This window comes from Bubalus kerabau, chromosome 16 (genome assembly GCF_029407905.1).
Source record: "Bubalus kerabau isolate K-KA32 ecotype Philippines breed swamp buffalo chromosome 16, PCC_UOA_SB_1v2, whole genome shotgun sequence".
In the NCBI taxonomy this organism is placed as follows: Eukaryota; Metazoa; Chordata; class Mammalia; order Artiodactyla; family Bovidae; genus Bubalus; species Bubalus kerabau.
Window position 1 is genome coordinate 66,475,510 of NC_073639.1, and position 20,739 is coordinate 66,496,248.

The window sequence follows — 20,739 nt, forward strand, 5'->3', positions numbered from 1 at the left end:
AAACTCAGTGAATTAACATTTTTTTTAATGCCTTAAAAATGTTTATTTATTTATTTATTTGGCTGTTTCATGTCTTAGTCACCACACTCAGAATCTTCAGTGTTTGTTTTGGCATCCGGGTTCTTTTAGTTTCGGCAGGCGGAGTCTTCATTTGCAGCATGTGGAATCTTTAGTCGAAGCATACAAACTCTTAGCACCTGGGATCAGTTTCCCTAACCAGGGATCAAACCTGGGCCCCCTGCATTGGGAACTTGGAGTCTTACCCACTGGACCACCAGGGAAGTCCCTAATCATGTTTGTTTGTTTTTGTTTTTTTTTAATATTCTATATCTTATGAGGTTGTGACATCTTGGGGGACCTTGCAGATTAGAGGAGAGACTGCATTTATAGAGCTAGCTAATCCCTTAGAGGAGGTAGATTGCTTGCTGGAACATGTCTAGTTATGCAAAGGCCATCTGACTCAGTGTCATATCCCACCCACCTGCTTATCTAACTCACACACCAAGCCAATAGTTGCTCCTCCCTAATCACCCTGAATCAGGTACCAGACAACTGAAGACAGCTCCTATGGCCTAGAGCCCGCTGGAATTACGCAAAGGAGCCCATCCCAAGTGGTGTACGCTGTCTCTCCTTTTCTGCAGAAACTTGAGTAAAGGCTGTGGCTTAGGCTTTCCGCTTATTCCTGCTTCTGCCTCCTGATCAAGACCTGACCCCTCCCCTGTGGCCCTGAGTGGCGTGCTGTGTCCCCTTCTCTCAGGAAGGTAAGTAATAAACAATCCATTCAGTGGCACTGGCTTCTCCACGTCATCACTCAATCAGAGAATGCCTGTAGCACCTTTGTTTAAAACTGCCCCCACTCTGAAATTCTTCAAAAGGTGAAAAAACAAATGAAAGCAGCCAGTTTGAAAAGTTCAAACTCTGTATGACTCCAACTACACAACATTCTGGAAAAGTCTATAGTCAAAAGTAAAAAGGCTTCTAGTAAAAAGAGATAGGAAGAGACCAATGGTTTTCAGCACTTTGGAGGCAGGAGGGAGGGATGAATAAGTAAAGCACAGAGTATCTTCAGGGCAATGAAACTACTCTATAATAACAGACATATTACATATTTGTCAAAAGCCATACCACCGTACAGCACAAAAAAAGGACCGTGATACAAACTAAGGGCTTTAGTTAACAATAATGTATCAATATAAATTAAAAATAACCCTGAATCAATATTGGTTCAGCAACTATAACAAATATATCGCACTAATGTATGATGTCACTAAGAGGGGAAATTGTGAGCAGAAGAGAGAAGAGGTATATGGCGACTGTCTGTGCCTGCCTGCGTGCCAAGTTACTACAGTCATGTCCGACTCTTTGTGACCCCATGAACTGTAGCCCACCAGGCTCCTCTGTCCATGGAATTCCCCAGGCAAGGATATTAGAGTGGGTTGCCATCTCCTCCTCCAGGGGATCTTCCAAACCCAGGGACTGAATCCACATCTCCTATGTTTCCTGCATTGACAGGCAGGCTCTTTATACTACCACCACCTAGGAAGCCCAGCAACTCTTTGTCTCTTTGTACTATCTGCTCAAAATCTTCTGTAAACCTAAAACTGTTCTCAAAACAAAGGTATGTGAAAGAAGAAAGATGGTGGGGGCAGGGGGGAAGATAGATGTTTGTTCCACGACAGGTATATCAGGGCTCAGACAGGACAGGGGGAAATTTAAATTAAAAAAAAAATAATAGAGGTATCCCACAAGATACCACTTCACACTTACTAGGATGGCTATGAAAGTGAAAGTAAAAGTCGCTCTGTCTTGTCCGACTCTTTTGGACCCCAGGAATGTAGCCCGCCAGGCTCCTCTGTCCATGGGGATTCTCTAGGCCAGAATATTGGAATAGGTTGCCATTTTCTTCTCCAGGAGATCTTCCCAACCTAGGGATCAAACCCAGGTCTCCTGCATTGCAAGCGGATTCTTTACCATCTGAGCCGCCACTTTATTATTTTTTAATATTTATTTATTTGATTGTGCTGGGTCTGTTATGGCTTGCAGATCTTCAGCCTTTCGTTGTGGTATGTGAACTCTTAGTTGCAGCATACGGGAGCTAGTGCCCTGACCAGGGACTGAACCCAGGCCCCCTCCATTGGGAGCACAGAGTCTTAGCCATTGGACCACCAGGGAAGTCCCAGGTTGGCTATGGTTTAAACACACACACACACAGAATAACAAGTATTAGTGAGAATGTGGAGAAATTAGAATTCTCATACATTGCTGGGGGGAAAGTAAAATTAGTGTAATCATTTTGGAAAACAGGTGATTCTCATATGACCTAGAAATTCCAATCCTAGATAAGTACCCAAAGAAATGGAAAGTAAGGACTTGAACAGATTACTTGTATGTAGGTGTTTAGTTCAGTTCAGTTCAGTCACTCAGTCGTGTCCGACTCTTTGCGACCCCATGAATCGCAGCACGCCAGGCCTCCCTGTCCATCACCAACTCCCGGAGTTCACTCAGACTCACCTCCATCGAGGCAATGATGCCATCCAGCCATCTCATCCTCTGTCATCCCCTTCTCCTCCTGCCCCCAATCCCTCCCAGCATCAGAGTCTTTTCCAATGAGTCAACTCTTCACATGAGGTGGCCAAAGTACTGGAGTTTCAGCTTTAGCATCATTTCTTCCAAAGAAATCCCAGGGCTGATCTCCTTCAGAATGGACCAGTTGGAGCTCCTTGCAGTCCAAGGGACTCTCAAGAGTCTTCTCCAACACCACAGTTCAAAAGCATCAATTCTTTGGCGCTCAGCTTTCTTCACAGTCCAACTCTCACATCCATACATGACCACTGGAAAAACCATAGCCTTGACTAGACGGACCTTTGTTGGCGAAGTAATGTCTCTGCTTTTGAATATGCTATCTAGGTTGGTCATAACTTTTCTTCCAAGGAGTAAGCGTCTTTTAATCTCATGGCTGAAGTCACCATCTGCAATGATTTTGGAGCCCCAAAAAATAGTCTGACACTGTTTCCACTGTTTCCCCATCTATTTCCCATGAAGTGATGGGTCTTAGTTTTCTGAACGTTGAGTTTTAAGCCAACTTTTTCACTCTCCTCTTTCACCTTCATCAAGAGTTCCTCTTGACTTTCTGCCATAAGGATGGTGTCATCTGCATATCTGAGGTTATTGATATTTCTCCCAGCAATCTTGACTCCAGCTTGTGCTTCTTCCAGCCCAGCATTTCTCATGATGTACTCTGCATATAAGTTAAATAAGCAGGGTGACAATATACAGCCTTGATGTACTCCTTTTCCTATTTGGAACCAGTCTGTTGTTCCATGTCCAGTTCTAACTGTTGCTTCCTGATCTGCATACAGATTTCTCAAGAGGCAGGTCAGGTGGTCTGGTATTCCCATCTCTTTCAGAATTTTCCCCAGTTTATTGTGATCCACACAGTCAAAGGCTTTGGCATAGTCAATAAAGCAGAAATAGATGTTTTTCTGGAACTCTCTTGCTTTTTCCATGATCCAGCGGATATTGGCAATTTGATCTCTGGTTCCTCTGCCTTTTCTACAACCAGCTTGAACATCTGGAAGTTCACGGTTCACGTATTGCTGAAGCCTGGCTTGGAGAATTTTGAGCATTTCTTGACTAGCGTGTGAGATGAGTGCAATTGTGCGGTAGTTTGAGCATTCTTTGGCATTGCCTTTCTTTGGGATTGGAATGAAAACTGACCTTTTCCAGTCCTGTGGCCACTGCTGAGTTTTCCAAATTTGCTGGCATATTGAGTGTAGCACTTTCACAGCATCATCTTTCAGGATTTGAAATAGCTCAACTGGAATTCCATCACCTCCACTAGCTTTGTTCATAGTGATGCTTCCAAAGGCCCACTTGACTTCACATTCCAGGATGTCTGGCTCTAGGTGAGTGATCACACCATCGTGATTATCTGGGTCGTGAAGATCTTTTTTGTACAGTTTTTCTGTGTATTCTTGCCACCTCTTCTTAATATCTTCTGCTTCTGTTAGGTCCATACCATTTCTGTCCTTTATCGAGCCCATCTTTGCATGAAATGTTCCTTTGATATCTCTGATTTTCTTGAAGAGATCTCTAGTCTTTGCCATTCTGTTGTTTTCCTCTATTTCTTTGCATCGATCGCTGAGGAAGGCTTTCTTATCTCTTCTTGCTATTCTTTGGAACTCTGCATTCAGATGCTTATATCTTTCCTTTTCTCCTTTGCTTTTTGCGTCTCTTCTTTTCACAGCTATTTGTAAGGCCTCTGCAGACACCCATTTTGCTTTTTTTCCATTTCTTTTCCATGGGGATGGTCTTGATCCTGTCTCCTGTACAACGTCACGAACCTCTGTCCATAGTTCATCAGGCACTCCATCTATCAGATCTAGTCCCTTAAATCTATTTCTCACTTCCACTGTATAATCATAAGGGATTTGATTTAGGTCATACCTGAATGGTCTAGTGATTTTCCCTACTTTCTTCAATTTCAGTCTGAATTTGGCAATAAGGAGTTCATGATCTGAGCCACAGTCAGCTCCTGGTCTTGTTTTTGTTGACTGTATAGAGCTTCTCCATCTTTGGCTGCAAAGAATATAATCAATCTGATTTAGGTATTGACCATCTGGTGATGTCCATGTGTAGAGTCTTCTCTTGTGTGGTTGGAAAAGGGTGTTTGCTATGACCAGTTCTTGGCAAAACTCTATTAGTCTTTGCCCTGCTTCATTCCGTATTCCAAGGCCAAATTTGCCTGTTACTCCAGGTGTTTCTTGACTTCCTACTTTTGCATTCCAGTCCCCTATAATGAAAAGGACATCTTTTTTGAGTGTTAGTTCTAAAAGTTCTTGTAGGTCTTCATAGAACCGTTCAACTTCAGCTTCTTCAGTGTTACTGGTTGGGGCATAGACTTGGATTACTGTGATATTGAATGGTTTGCCTTGGAAACTAACAGTTGGTGTTCATGGCAACCTTATTCACAATAGCCAAAAAGTAGAAACGGCCGAGTGTCTGTCCATGGGTGAATGGATAAACGAAGTGTGGTGTAGCCATACACCAATGGAATATTCTTCAGCCACGAAAAAGGAAGTACTGATACATGGCACAACATAGTGAAACTTAAGATCATTCTGGTAAGCGAAAGAAGCCAGATTGGAAAGGTGACATATCATATGATTCCCTTTATATGAAATGTCTAAAATAGACAAATCCACAGAGATGAGTGGTTGCCAGAAGCTGGGAAGAGCGGGGAATAGGAAATGACTGCTAATGAGTATTGGAGTCTTCGGGGGGCAAAGGAACAGTTCTGGAATTAGCGGTGACAGTTGCATAACATGGAGAATGTACTAAAAACCGCCGCCCGCGGTGCGGGAGACGCAGGCAGACGCGAGCGCTATCCCGGCTCGGGAAGAACTCCTGGAGGCGAGCATGGCAGCCCCCTCCAGTATTCTTGCCTGGAGAATCCCGTGGACAGAGGAGCCTGGCGGGCTACAGTCCATGGGGTCGCTAAGAGTCGGACACGACTGAAGCGACTGAGCACACACTCACTGGTTCATTCACTTTAAAAAGGGTGAACTTGGCTGCCAGACTTGCCCTCTGTGATGGCCCATACTCTGTCCATGGAGTGTGTTTCTCTCTAAATAAATCCACTTCTTACTTATCAAAAAAAAGTATGAACTTTATGTTATTCAAATTATATCTTAATTTAAAGACACATAAATAAAAGAAGTGACAAACTATTTCTTCTCCTTTGCTAAGATCTATATGAAAATGGAGCTTCCTAGAAGTGACCTACTTATGGGTAATGCTGATCTGTTAAGTGGAAAAAAATTTGTCTTTCAGAGGCTACACTTTAATTTCTACCTAGTGTTTTATTAAAACTACTGGGGAAATGTCACAGCCAAAAATAAAAAAGGAGGGGAGATGTGATAGCCACCCCCCCAAAAAAAAACCCAATCCAGATACCTACATGCCTATAACCTGCCATTTAAACCACAACTTCTTTCTTTCCTGTTTCTTTCTTCCCTTCCTTCCTTTCTCTGTGCTGAGTCTTAGTTGCAGCAGGCAGGATCTTCAGTTGCAGCATATGGGATCTAGTTCCCTGACCAGGGATTGAACCTGGGTCCCCTATTTTGGGAACGTGGAGTCTTAGCCACTGGACCGTCAGGGAAGTCCAACAATTTCTGATTCATGAGATATAAAGCAGTCACTCAGTTTCTAGCATCTGAGTTTCCTGGGGAGCCCAGTTTCTCAGTAGGAGTGTTATGAGAACAGTTTGCCAGGACACCTACAAGCAAAGATTGGGTTCACAAACAGGCTGCATTTGCGTTACCAATGGGTGTTCTGAGATGCACAGAGCCTGCTGGATATACACTTTAAAACACCATCTCTAGATCTATCTTTAGTTCCTGCCTCCCAGCTTATTACACTCATGAAAATAAGTGCATCCACATGATAAGGGCAGTTTTGCCCTTAGAAAACACACAATTCCAGTGTGTTGATGGATTTCTAAATGGTGATCCACTGGAACCCTTATTGATATAGGTGTTCCAAGTCCCATTCTTTCATTTAACAAACATTGGCTGAGCATCTGCTATGTGCAGGCAATATTTTAAGCTCTGGATTCAAGAAAGAAGGGACCAGAGAGTCCTGTGCCTCTGTTTCTGGTCACACAGTCAGTTTATAAACCCACTGCATATCTTTGTGCTGCTCGACAGAGCAATAGTCAAATGCCTTCAATGTGCCCTGCACAATGCTAGAAGCAGGTAAAAGAGGCCCTGGTCCAAAAAGTTCACAGAAGGGAAAAATGGTCAATAAATAAAGGGAAAATGTTAAACCTTGCTAGTGTTTATTTATTTATGTGCTGCTGTGTTCCAAAAAAAGATTTAAGGCAGCTTACAAGGATACATAAAACACAGCCAGATTGCATAAATTGTAAGTGGGAGAGAAGGGAGAGAAAGAAAAAAAAGAATGAGGACTGGAAATGGGGCCAGAAATTAGACTATGTGATAACTTTCTCTATGCCTGACGCTGCGTAGTAGATGCTGCTGGGGTCCTGCCCGGAGTTCCTCAGTCCTAATCTCTGTGCACAAAAAGATGCTCCTTGCTACACCTGTGAGCCTCTGAATGAGGGCTTTGTCCTGGCTGTGGGGGGCACTGGCCAGCAAGCAGGATGGCCCAGAAGTTGCAAGGATTTTCTGTCTCTAGAAACGGCCCCACCAGTTGGTAGATGAATATCCCAGCTTCCTCTCCTTCCATGGAGATAACACGGGGCTTGTTCTCTGCAGCCTGCCAGTGCCCCCCGCCCCCAAGGATGCTGAGCTCCAGTTGCCCACAGCAATAACTTGCTTGCCACATGTCCCTTATTGGCCCTCTTCCTTTCTGTGTCTCCCTTTCCATCCTCCCTACTGTGCTTCCTGGAATCATCTCCAGAATAAACTACCTGCCCTTGAATCCTTGTCTCAGAATGAGCTTCGTGGGGAACCCAACCCAATATAGCTCACCATACCCTCATTTGCTATTTATTGAACCTGTATCCCCTGCATCGGAAGGTGGATTCTTAACCACTGGACCACCAGGGAAGTCCCTATGCCTTGTTTTGAGTTTGAAATTATTTGACTGATCTTGTCTTTCCTTTTGGGCTTCCCCAGGTGGCTCAGTGGGTAAAGAATCTGCCTGAAATGAGAGAGACCTGGGTTTGATCCCCGGGTTGGAAAGATCCCCTGGAGGAGGGCATGGCAATCCACTCCAGTATTCTTGCCTGGAGAATCTTCATGGACAGAGGAGCCTGAGGGGCTACAGTCCATGGGATTGAAAAGAGTTGGACACAACTTTTGATTAATTATCTCCTAGTGGCGGGGGGCAGGGAAGGTGGTCCTTGGGCCCTTGGAGCAAATAGTATACATTCAAGGTGTCTTGGTATACAGCAGTATTAACTAAAATACTACTGAATACTGGAGGACATCTACCTGAACCTATCAGTTCTTCTTTCTGGCAACTATAGAACAGGGTCAGCTGTCCACTGATGCTACTGCTGGATCATCTGTATGAAAAAGAAAAAAAAGCATCTGTTACACCAAGGCTCCCCATTACCCATAAAATAAAATGTAGATTTCTTTACATGACCTACTGGGTCCTGCTTGCCAGTCCTGTCTCCTGTTCTTTTCCCTTTTGCTAACCACATCCTCATCATATGACTTCCTTTCTGTTCCTCAAACACACCAAATTCTTTTCCAACTTTTGCTTTGCAGAGTGTGCCTTCTGCCTGGACTGCTCTTCCCATGTCTATTTGTGTGGCTGATTCCTTTTTCTTCAAATGTTAATTGTCATCTCAGAGAGATTGCCCGTTACCTAAATTAGACACATAGTAAACACACACACACACACACACACACACACACACACTCCCGCCATTTGATAAAGTTGCTCTTTATTAAGTCATTATATTGATACATTGATATTCATTTTTTTCCCACAGAACATGTCAGCATTGGTGCTTATCTTACCTTATTCATTGGTTTCTGTCTCTTTTCACTGGAATGTAAGCTTCATTCAAGGACAGGCACCTTGTTTGGTCTTTACTCCTAAACATGCAGCAGCAAACACAGTACACGTAGTGTCCAATCAATATGTTGATGAATGAATATGCATAAATAAGTGCTTATTTTCTGTTCTCAACAGCAGAAAAGGCATACTTTTAGTTCATTCAAAACTGAGAGTGTATATCAATATGTATGTCTTAAAAAAGCAAGAAGGCCAGAAAGCATCCCTTATTTTTCCTCACTTAAAATATTTTAGTGATTGTATCATAAGACATTTCCCAATGATTCTGCCTTCATATGAGCATCAGTAATTGGCAGGAGAGGAGGAAACCTTCACAGAATTCCCACAGCTTAACTGGTAACCAATTCTGGTCCAGATGGTGACTGCAGCCATGAAATTAAAAGACGCTTACTCCTTGCAAGGAAAGTTATGACCAACCTAGATAGCATATTCAAAAGCAGAGACATTACTTTGCCAACAAAGGTTCGTCTAGTCAAGGCTATGGTTTTTCCTGTGGTCATGTATAGATGTGAGAATTGGACTGTGAAGAAGGCTAAGCACCGAAGAATTGATGCTTTTGAACTGTGGTGTTGGAGAAGACTCTTGAGAGTCCCTTGGACTGCAAGGAGATCCAACCAGTCCATTTTGAAGGAGATCAGCCCTGGGATTTCTTTGGAAGGAATGATGCTAAAGCTGAAACTCCAGTATTTTGGCCACCTCATGCGAAGAGTTGATTCATTGGAAAAGACCCTGATGCTGGGAGGGATTGGGGGTAGGAGAAGAAGGGGACGACAGAGGATGAGATGGCTGGATGGCATCACTGACTCGATGGACGTGAGTCTGAGTGAACTCTGGGAGTTGGTGATGGACAGGGAGGCCTGGCATGCTGTGATTCATGAGGTCGAAAAGAGTCGGACACGACTGAGCGACTGATCTGATCTGATCTGAAAGTCTAAGGAAAGGTCAATAAAATTGTAAACATTGTTTCTAACCTACTTTTTCACAGGATAGCAAAATTATATATAAAAGTTCATGGTGGGGGACTTACCTGGAGGTTCAGTGGTTGGGACTCCATGCTTCCACTGCATGGGGCACAAGTTTGATCCCTGGTTGGGGAGCCAGGATCCGTCATGCTGCTTGAGGAGTGGCAAAAAAAAAAAAAAAAAAGTTCACAGTAGGTAGTTAAAAAGTTTTCTGAATTAGTATCTAGCTTGAGTTAGATCTTTTGATAGACCAATATTGTCCAGTAGAAATAAATGTCAGTCACATGCATTATTTTTTTCCTCACGTGCATAATTTTAAATTTTCTAGTAGCCACAATGTAGCAATACATTGTATTAAACTTAATATTTCTAAATAGTATTATTTCATTATTAATCAATATATTTTTTAAAAAGATAAATAAAATCTTTTACATTTTTTCTTATTTTGTAGCATACCTCAATTGAGATGATACATTTGTTGTTTTTTTTTTTGGTCATACTCTATGGTTTCTTCATATGGGATCTTCATTCCCTGACCAGGGACTGAACCTGGGCCCCAGCAATCAAAGAACAGAGTCCTAACTGCTGGACCACCAAGAAATTCCCTAGATGATAAGTTTGAATTGGAAATTATTGTTCTGTATTTATTTTATTTTTTAAAACATTTTTTATATGGACCATTTTTAAAGTCTTTACTGAGTTTGTTACAATACTACTTCTGTTGTTTATGTTCTGGTTTTTTGGCTATGAGGTCTGTGGGATCTCCACTCCCCCACCAGAGATCAAACCTGCACCCCAGCTTTGGAAGGCGAAGTCTTCACCACTGAACTGTCAGTAAAGCCTCTACTCCTCTGTGGTTAGATTTCAAAAATGTAGAGTTGAAAAAGTAGATTCATAAACCCAAGGAATTCCAAACATATTTAAAAGTTTTTCCAATAGTGGAGTTAAGTATCAATTTGACTTGATACTTGACTCCAGTATCAAGGGGGAGGGGAGAGTGAGGAGGACTTACTTAAAGGATATGAGGTCTTTGGTGGGGGTGATGAAACGTTTTGAAACTTGATGGAGGTGGCTGCACAACAGTATGTGCTGTGGTAAGTCACTTCAGTCGTGTCCGACTCTGCGACCCCATGGGCTGCAGCCTACCAGGCTCCTCTGTCCATGGGATTCTCCAGGCAAGAACACTGGAGTGGGTTGCCGTAGGCTCCTCCAAGGGCTCTTCCCAACCTAGGGATCGAACCCGCAGCTCTTATGTCTAACCTGCATTAGCAGGCGGGTTCTTTACCACTAGGGCCACCTGGGAAGCCATGGAGTTGTTCATTTATAAATGTTTAATTTTTTGTTGTGTGACTTTGACCTCGATTTAAAAATTTGAAAAGAATACAATTTAATTATGACATCAGTTCCACCATCCCACTAGCCCCAATCCAAGTACTCAACAGCACTAGACTATGACATCACTCAACATGGGACCAAACCACTCCCACGCAGAGGCCGGGGCTTTTTAAATCATTTATTTCTCTTTTTACAGGACACAGCTTCCCAGCACTTCCTGAAAGTTTTCAAGGTGAAGTGCCCTCGTTTTATTTAAGCACCCCCCTGGCAGCCGCTGAGGTGTCACGTTTCCATTTCACAAGAGCCAGCCTCGAATCTGATTGCTCCTGTTCCACATGATTAGCACGTTTTGGGGTGACATTGTTAGGTCGGTCACACTTCTGAGCATGTTGTGATTCTTTAATAGTTTTTCTGAAGGGCGCCAGGCATCCAGAAGCCTGTGGCCTGTGCTTCAAAAGACATTAGAAGTCATTTTAGTGGTTTGCAGAAGCTTTCCTCTCCAGGGAGCCGAGGAGAGCAGAGAAGGGAGGTCAGGGAGAGGAGGTGCTGCGGTGTGACACCCATGAAGAGAGCAGTTTAAATGAGGAGGGGCGCAAAACCCCGAGAAACTCCGAGGAGGACTCATAGGACTCTGAAGGCTCTGATCAGCTCACCCGGTCCATCCCAAATGAATACCAGCGATTTGTTCTTTTCTCTCAACTCCCCAGAGATAAAGATCCACAACCACTCTTGTTTTCTGATTGAACTATATCGTACTTCTCAGGTATCAAGAAGTATTCCTCTAAGTCTTTCTTACCCAAAACTCTCCTATTAGTTTCTCTTTTTTCTCTTGTAAACCTCCCAGCTAAGACCGGGAGGCTGTTCCCTGAACATCAGGACCCTTTACCTGGAAATATCTCCTTAGTATTTTCTCATTTTTGATGCTTCTGTATCCCAATATGATTATTCAGTTTGTAGACTGGACTGTTTATTCTCTTTCCATTTTTCTTGCTCCCCACTGCCTTTTTTGTTCTTCTCCTTTATCAGATTGGAGAAAAAAGTGATTAAAGTTTCCACTGGTCAGTTTTTCCTTGGCCAGTCCTGTAGAGGAAATGTATTCAAATTCTACTTTGCTAATACTGAAGTGATAGCTGTCACCAAATATCTATGCCTCTTATTTATTTATAACACGGACAGTGGATAGTTTCTTTGAACAGCAACAACAACAGCAAAATATAAATCATGGTGACATATTCAATCCTGTTGCTGACAAAAGTGATATCTTTTATAGACGCCTCAGAAGAAATGACATCCTCCCAAAGAATTGCTGTCTTTTTACCTCTTTTAAGATTAAATTTGGCTGTATGCAATGTCTCACTTTTAAAAAACTTTTTTTGGCCACACTGTGCCCCAGGCGGGATCTTAGTTCCCTGACCAGAGATTGAGCCTGCGCCCCCTGCATTGGAAGCACAGTCTTCCAGTGTCCCACTGGACAGCAGGGAGGTCCCTTGCTTGTAAAATTTTGATGGCAATTAAAAGAAGTGTCCTGTGGTTAGTGTAAACCAAAGAAGAAAAACTGGATAAGAGAGAAGAGGAAGTTAATGAAAGGATGCTGGAGGTATTTTGTGGCATCAAAGGAAAAGCTGAACTATTAAAATTTATCAAAGGAGGAATCCAGGGGTGAGTCTTGAGAATTCGACAGCAGCTCATGAACTTGTCCTCCAGAGCCCTGCGTGAAGGAGCACACCATTTGGTTCCACCACTTGGTCTCCTTCTGCTTCCTTCCTTTCTATTTCTGAGTTCAGATTCCTGAGAGAGAGCCCAGGGTGGGTCAGGTGACTTTTAAGAGACTTGGTGCAAGTGAAAGATGAAACTAACATTTAAGAGGTGTGACATTTGATTTGCTCAAATGATATAAAACATGTAAGGTGAATTGTGTTTTCCGAAGATGGCTACGACCATATCTGCCACATACTCTTTTGCAATGTAACCTTGTCACTCCCTCATCAAGAGATGTTCTAATCCCTCCCCTTGAACCTGAGTTGCCTTAATGGCTCACTTGTAACCGACGCAAAAAGACCGAACCAGTAACAAAGTCACAACAGTCCTTGTGCCCTACTGTTAGCGTTGACAGACAAAATACGGGACACATGCCAGCTTTGAATTGCAGATACCCAATAAATAATTGTCAGATAAACAATGAGTGTGTCCAGATGGGACACACTTACACTAAAAACAGTTGTTTATCAGAAATTCAAAGTTAACTAGGATTCGGTTCAGTTCAGTGCAGTTGCTCAGTCGTGTCCGACTCTTTGCGACCCCATGAATCACAGCACATCAGGCCTCTCTGTCCATCACCAACTCCCGGAGCTTACCCAAACTCATGTCCATCGAGTCGGTGATGCCCTCCAGCCATCTCATCCTCTGTCGTCCCCTTCTTCTCCTGCCCCCAATCCCTCCCAGCATCAGGGTCTTTTCCAATGAGTCAACTCTTTGCATGAGGTGGCCGAAGTATTGGAGTTTCAGTGTTAGCATCAGTCCTTCAAATGAACACCCAGAATTGATCTTCTTTAGGATGGACTGGTTGGATCTTCTTGCAGTCCAAGGGACTCTCAAGAGTCTTCAACTGGGATTATTATGCTCTAATTCTGGCAATCTTATCCAGTTTCTATTCTCCCTTTCTTCCTTTTAGTACTAGTACCCACACCCAAATCCAGGGGTTTTAGCCCAGCTAGAGATGGTTTCTTTACCTCCCTTGCACTGGAAGTGGTCAGGTGACTGGTTCTTGTCAGCAGAATGACTGGAAGTGAAGTAGGCCACTTCAGTGGCTTGCCCACTCAGTTCCTCCCCTTCCTTCCTTCCCACAGGGTCAAAAGCTGATGCTGTGCTGGAGAGCCAGCTTGCACCATGTAGATAAAGTCAGTACCCACCAGGTACAGAAGGGCAACGATAAAGAAGGAACCTGGGTCCCCTTTCAGCTTCCTGGAGCAGACGCCTAATCTTGGACCAACTCCTACCTATGGACAAGAGCGTGAGAAAGAAGGGAATGTCTAACTTGATTAGCCCTCTCTATTTTGAGGTCTGTTTGTTTGCTTTAATGTTTATTTATATTTATTTATTTGGCTGCACCAGGTCTTAGTTGCAGCACTTGGGATCTCTAGTTTCAGTTATGCAAAGTCTTAGTTGCGGTATGTGGGATCTAGTTCCCTGACCAGGGATCAAACCCTGGCCCCCTGCATTGGGAGCATGGAGTCTTAACCACTGGACCACCAGGGAAGTCCCAGGGTCTGTTTGTTATGGTGACTTATTCATGAAATAATAGAGCTGGGATCACTGCACTGGATCTGAAGGGCCTTACAGTTCCTGCCTACAATCTAGGCATTCAGAAACCCAACAAGATCCAGTTTCCATACATGCAGGGAAGCTGAATTGTGTGCTTTTATCTGGGTTCCCATGAGGCAGCCTTTTGAGTTTTCTGCCTTCCCCATTTCCATTTATATGCTTGTGGTAATAGGAGACCATCTGTTTCTTGACACCAAAAGCCCCTAAAAAATTCTCCCCTTTACTCCTGCACTTTTCACTTGTATGTGTCCTTTCTGTCTTCCCTGCTGAAAGTGAGTTCTGTCAGGACCAGAATCACTCTCTCTCCAGTGCTATTTCTTCAGCAGCTTGTGGGGTTCCCAACACACAGCAGGTGCTCTATAGAGGATGGGTGGAAGAAAAACTACACTGTAGCTTATAGGAAGGAAAGCTTTATGAAATTTCTACCCTTAAGTTCTGAATTCCTTCATCCTTAACCACCTTTGTGTCACTGTGACATTTGAGTAGGCCACATTCCCTTTTTTCTCCAGTTGTGGAGGAATGCTTCACTGGAAGTGTTAAATTAGGAAAATGTGCCTTTAGGATCTTCCTTTTTGGTGTTTTCTACAGTCTTACAAGAGCCTCCCAGGGGGATTCATGGTAAAGAACCCACCTGCCAATGCAGGAGACACAAGAGATGTGGGTTCGAACCCTGCGTCAGGAAGATCCCCTGGAGAAGGAAATGGCAACCCACTCCGGTATTCTTGCCTGGAGAATCCCATGGACAGAGGAGCCTGGTGGGCTACAGTCCAGTGGGGTCCCAGAGAGTCGGATGTGACTTAGTGACTCAACTATAAGAACAATCTTACTGCCTTCCTCCTGAGCACCTAGAGGCCTGATATTATGGACCTTCCCTTAATCAAAGATTCCTTTCCTTGGTTCTACTTACTTAGCCAGGTTCCTCTAGAAAACAGAAACTGAGACAAGGATTAAAGTGCTTTATTTAGGAGGTAAAAGCCTACAGGAGGTGATGATTTGGAAAAAAAGAGAAAAGAAGTGAGGAAAGATGCAAAGCAAACATGATGCAATTCCATGCTGGCTTAGTGATACCATGATGAGTCGTATATGCCACCCAGTAATTTCTGGTTTTTCCACCAAAGGGAAAGAAACCATCTGTAAGGGAAATTTCCCACTTGCTGCTTGAACTGTTTCACCTTTTGTTATCCTAACCACCAAGGTTAGTTAATCACAAACAGGACTTTGAGACACAGCCTCTGTGATGAAAGAAAATAAGGTTACGAGGCAGGGAGGGGGCCAGCTCGTTACCATGCTGAAGCGGGTGAGCGCATCTTTGTAAAGATGAGGGGAAAGCAGGGACCGACCAGGGAGAGGTAGACACTGGGAGGGGAGGTTGAGTGGAGTTTTAAAAAAATTTGGCCAAGAATCTAACAGTACATCATTTTGCTTGCCTGTGTGTTTTAGGCTAAACGATACCTGAGATTTCAAACAGCAAGCATGAAAAGTGCATTCTTTATGAATTTTTAAAAATAACTCAGGCTTCTTGGCTAAGACCTATAAATTTAGATGAACACATACATTCAGAGTTTATTTCATCTGTTTTCATTAAAGTTAAATCCAATTGGTATGACTCAAGCCGAAATTTAAAAGTGGCATCAGGTGTCTTTTAGCTTTTCTTCACTCCCCCCACCCCCCAGGTAGCCAGCTGAAATGAGAAAGTGATAAAAGTAAACTTAAAAAAAACAGAACTCATTTTCTTAACGAATTTCTCAGCTCTGCAACTCACCCACACAGAGCTGTGTGCAAGTGGTAATTGATACTGAATACATTAATGGCTTCCTAAAATAAGCAGAACTGAACCACAGAAGTTGGGAAGGAGGCTTAAAATAAATAAATAAGATAAATAACAGAAAGCACTCCCTACCACAAAAGACTCACTTTTAATCATCATTTGAAATAATACCAGATAATTATGCTGGACACTCCCAAGAATGCCCTCTGCAAAGAACAATCAGCCTCAAAAGTTAGTCCTCTCCAATTCATTGAGAGCCTGAGCAGAATAAAAAGGCGGAGCAAGGCTCTATTTGCTTGTTTTGTGTTGTTTCCACCTAAGTTGGGACTTACATCTTCTGCCATTGAACATTTTTGCTTGTTTCTCAGGTCTTCAGACTTGGAATGAGACTTACACCAGCAGCCCCATCCCACCCCCAACCCCCTTTCTTGAGCTTTTGACCTTGGACTCAATTGCACCGCCAGCTTTCCTGCTTCTCCAGAAGGCATATAGACAGATTGTGCGATTTCTCAACCACCATAATCATGTGAGCCACTTGCTATAATGTTTCTCTCTCTCTCTCATACACACACCTTATTGGTTCTATTTTCCTGGAGAACCTTGACTGATAACAACCAACCTTCAGTAAAATAACACAGGGTATGTTATTAATATTACCTATCTCTGGTTAAATACTTCTCTTCACTCACATTTTCTTTGTAAGTCCTATTTACCAGTTGTTTAACCATGTTTTGTGATTCTCTGAACCATCTGCTAGTTTTAGCATCGAATGCTGGCTCATGATTAGAAAGTAGCAAAGTGAATGGTGACTAGTCCCTCTCTTTGCTTGAGGTCCCCTGGATCAAGCCTAGTTTGCTCCAAAGGAAACAATGTCCTAGGCTCAGATGAGCTCCATTTCATGTTATTCTTCTGTACCTGCCCCAAACTACCTTATAGTTACTATGCAGCAGCTCACCCACACCTGAAAACCCCTAATTTAGTGCAAGAATTTCCCTAGTCTCACCCAAAGTCCTATAAATCTCATAAAACCCCTTGAATTCACACAAGAGCAGAAGTTTTCTTGCTGTAATGGCCCAGAATTCTTTAAAAGGACAGGGGAGAAAATTGTAGACTTGAGAGGTGGCACCAAACAGGCCTCATATGACCCAAAGTTTTCTTTTTTCCCTATTGGCCAATTTCAGTCAATTAAATTCTACAATTTGAGAGCATTCCTTTGGATGTTAAAACATTGACATTATCACTTGTGACTTCGCTGGCATCAGTCAAGTTCTTATATTGGCTGTAGTGGCCAGTCCTTATGAACATGCAAGTTGGGTTATGTGACAGCCAGAGCGTGAGGTAATGCCTGTGGGGTGCTGGCTTTGTCTTGCCAGAGCACAAAATCCTGGGAGTGTGGGATACAAGGAAACACAGGGAGGGGCACCAAATGAAGAGGTAAGAGTAGACAATTCAAATAAATCCTTCACAAGTTGGCTTGTGCTTTGAGAATAAGAGTTATGCAGATTCCAACAGAAAAGAAGCAAATGTGCTCTATGAGGTCAGATTTTGTCTACCAAGAAAACTCATACAGTATTAACACCTTGGAGAATTTCCCATCAATAACAAGATCAACATTTGATCAGCAACTCCATAATGTAAGCACTATTTTTTTTTAATTGAAGTATAGTTGATTTACAGTATTCTGTTAATTTCTGCTATACAACAAAGTGATTCAGTTTACCACGGGATACTGAATATAATTCCCTGTGCTATGCAGTAGGACCTTGCTGTTTATCCATTTCATATATAGTGGCTTGCATCTGCTAATCCCAAACTCCCAAGCCATCCCTCTCCCACTGCCTCTCCCCACTGACAACCATAGGTCTGTTATCTATGTCAGAGTCTGTTTCTATTTTATAGATAGGTTTATTTGTGTTATATTTTAGATTCCACATATAAATGATATCATATGGTATCTTTCTCTGTCTGACTGACTTCACTTAGTATGATAACCTCTAGATCCATCTATGTTGTTGCAAATGGCATTGTTTCCTTTTTATGGCTGAGTAATACTCCATTGTATATATGCACCACATCTTCTTTATCCATTCAATCTGTTGATGGGCATTTAGGTTGTTTCCGTGTCTTGGCCTATTGGATAAACATAATTTTAAAACTTAATTTTCAAGTAGGAAAACCAGGGTTCAGAGGCATCTATGACCTGTCCCTGGTCTATTGTCTAAAGGCTCAGAAATCTGACCTTTGCCAGCACATCAAGAGTAGGTTTGTATTTTAGAATTGGACTCACATTAATTCAGATTATTAAGTCCAGTGTTGAAAGCCAGGATGCCAAATTATTGACTTACAATGAGAAATGTAAGCTCTCAAAGACCATGATGCTGAGGTTCACGTACCTAAAAGCACTCTCCCTATATAGGCAGAAAAAGCATATTACAATCAGATCACAGCTTAAAGAGCATATAATTAAAACAAAGAGAATTAGGTGCATGAGCTAAAAGAGCATTCCTCAGTTTGGTTTTTGAGATGCACTCTGTCTGTCTTTGGAGAAGGCAATGGCAGCCCACTCCAGTACTCTTGCCTGGAAAATCCCATGGACAGAGGAGCCTGGTGGGCTGCCGTCTATGGGGTCGCACAGAGTCGGACACGACTGAGCGACCTCGGTTTGGATTTTGAGATGCGCTCTGCCTGTCTTTGGAGAAGGAAATGGCAACCCACTCCAGTGTTCTTGCCTGGAAAATCCCAGGGACGGCAGAGCCTGGTGGGCTGCCGTCTATGGGGTCGCACAGAGTCGGACACGACTGAAGCGACTTAGCAGCAGCAGCAGCAGCTGCCTGTCTTGCCAATGACTCAGTAATACTGGTCCATTGCTGAACCATATTTGAATAGGACTCTCCATATTTATTTCTGTGATGCTCTTTTTTTCTATGCTTTCAAATAGACCAACGTCTCTTCTGTTAGGCATTTTTTGAAATTGTGTTGAAACTCTGAATCCAAGGTTTGCTCTGGCTTAGGAGTCACTGTATCTATTTTGGTACATTTGGTATATTTATTTCAAATTGTTGCCCAGTCTCTTAAGTTGTGTGTCAGTCTCTTTGTGGCCCCATGGGCTATAGCCTGCCAGGCTCCTCTGTCCATGGGATTTCCCAGGCAAGAATACTGGAGTGGGTTGCGATTTCCTTTACCAGGGGATCTTCCAGACCCAGGGATTGAAATTGTGTTTCCTGCTTGGCAGGCAGATTCTTTACCATTGAGCCACCTGGAAAGCCCCATATTTATTTCATAGATCTCTTTTATACCACCAGATAAGTCTTATTTATAAACTTCACAGAGCCTAGCTCAATCATTATATGAGGCAAGTCCTCAGAAATATTTGTTGAAAGGAGAGTGAAAGAATGAATAAGTACATCTCAATGACAGATGACTTAAAAATAGCTCTCCCATCAATGTGGAAAACAATATGACAGTTCTTCAAAAAATTAAAAATAGGATTACCATATGATCTGGCAAGTCCACTTCTGGATAATGCTCTAAAGAAATGAAATCAGGAACTCAAAGAGATGTTTGTACACTCATGTCCATAGCAGAATTATTCACAATAGCTCAAAGGTGGAAGCAACCCATCTGTCAACTAATGAAGAAAGGGGTAAACAAAATGTGACATATACAAACAATGGAATGTTATTTGGTCTTTGCTACCACATGGATGAACCTCGAGGACATTATGCTAAAGTGAAAGAAGGCGCTCACAAAAGAGACATACACTGTCTGACTCCAATTGTATGAGTTACCTAGAATTGTCAAATTCATAGAGACAGAAGGTGCAGTGGAGGTTCCCAAGAGGCTGAGGAGAGAAGGGAAAGGGGAGTTGGTTTTTAATGGGTACAGAGTTTCAGTTTTGCAATATGGAAAGAGTTCTATGGTTGGATAGTAGTGATGGTTGCACAGCACTATGATGCATTAAATGCTTTTGAACTATACACTTACACATGGTCAAAATGGTAATTTTTATGTTATGTGAATTTTACCAGAACTGAAAAAAAAAAAAAAAAGCTCTTTCATGCTGACTCATGACTTGTGTTTTTAAACCTGAGCTGTCTCCACAAAACCGGTGTATCAGCTTCTATACCTGTCTTCACGTAGTGCAGTGGTTTGTCTTGTTAACTTTCATTCTGTTTGAGACTATTATATAATATCGCTATATCAGCTTTATGGTAGAGCTGTGCAACACAAAACACACTTCAAAGTACAACCACAAACAATACTGTCACTACTTGCCAATTAAAAGGATCAACTTTCAATCAAGAAAATAAATGCATTATTCATGGTGGATAAATAAGGAAATTTTATATTGGGTTAACAACAACTTTAGCAATCTTAACATACTTGTTTTTTTTTTTAAGATCTGCAAGAAACATATGTACCAGCTGAATACCGCTGAAGAAAATCGTTATAGGATTAGCAGTTTTCTGACCCACTTACTAAAAAAAAGCCAAATCACTCAATTGAAACCCCAGGGAAATGCAGATTTATACCTTTGACGTATTACTTGGTTTTTCTTCAGTTAACTTAAATTCTGTAACCAGTTTTTGAGTCCTTGCCATCTTCTTTTCTTTTAATTGGGTGATTTTATATGCCTTATTGAATATAAGCCTTTGCAAATTCTTGGTTTTTCTAAGTGCAAATGTATAATGAAACCTGCATATGGCTTTCTTCTATGCAATTATTTTCTAAACCCATCAGGAGGACTGCTTCTCTCCCTAATCCTTTCCTTTACTAGATTGGGGCTGGATGGGTGGAGTG

General features: G+C 42.4%; 1 long non-coding RNA gene across 1 annotated transcript; it reads left to right on the plus strand.

Annotated features, from left to right (window-relative positions):
• Window positions 1-495: 495 nt before the first annotated feature.
• On the plus strand, window positions 496-20,536 carry LOC129630297 (uncharacterized). The gene is made up of 3 exons (XR_008703631.1): window positions 496-761; window positions 16,308-16,465; window positions 20,340-20,536. It is a non-coding gene; the product is annotated as an uncharacterized LOC129630297 (long non-coding RNA).
• Window positions 20,537-20,739: the final 203 nt, after the last annotated feature.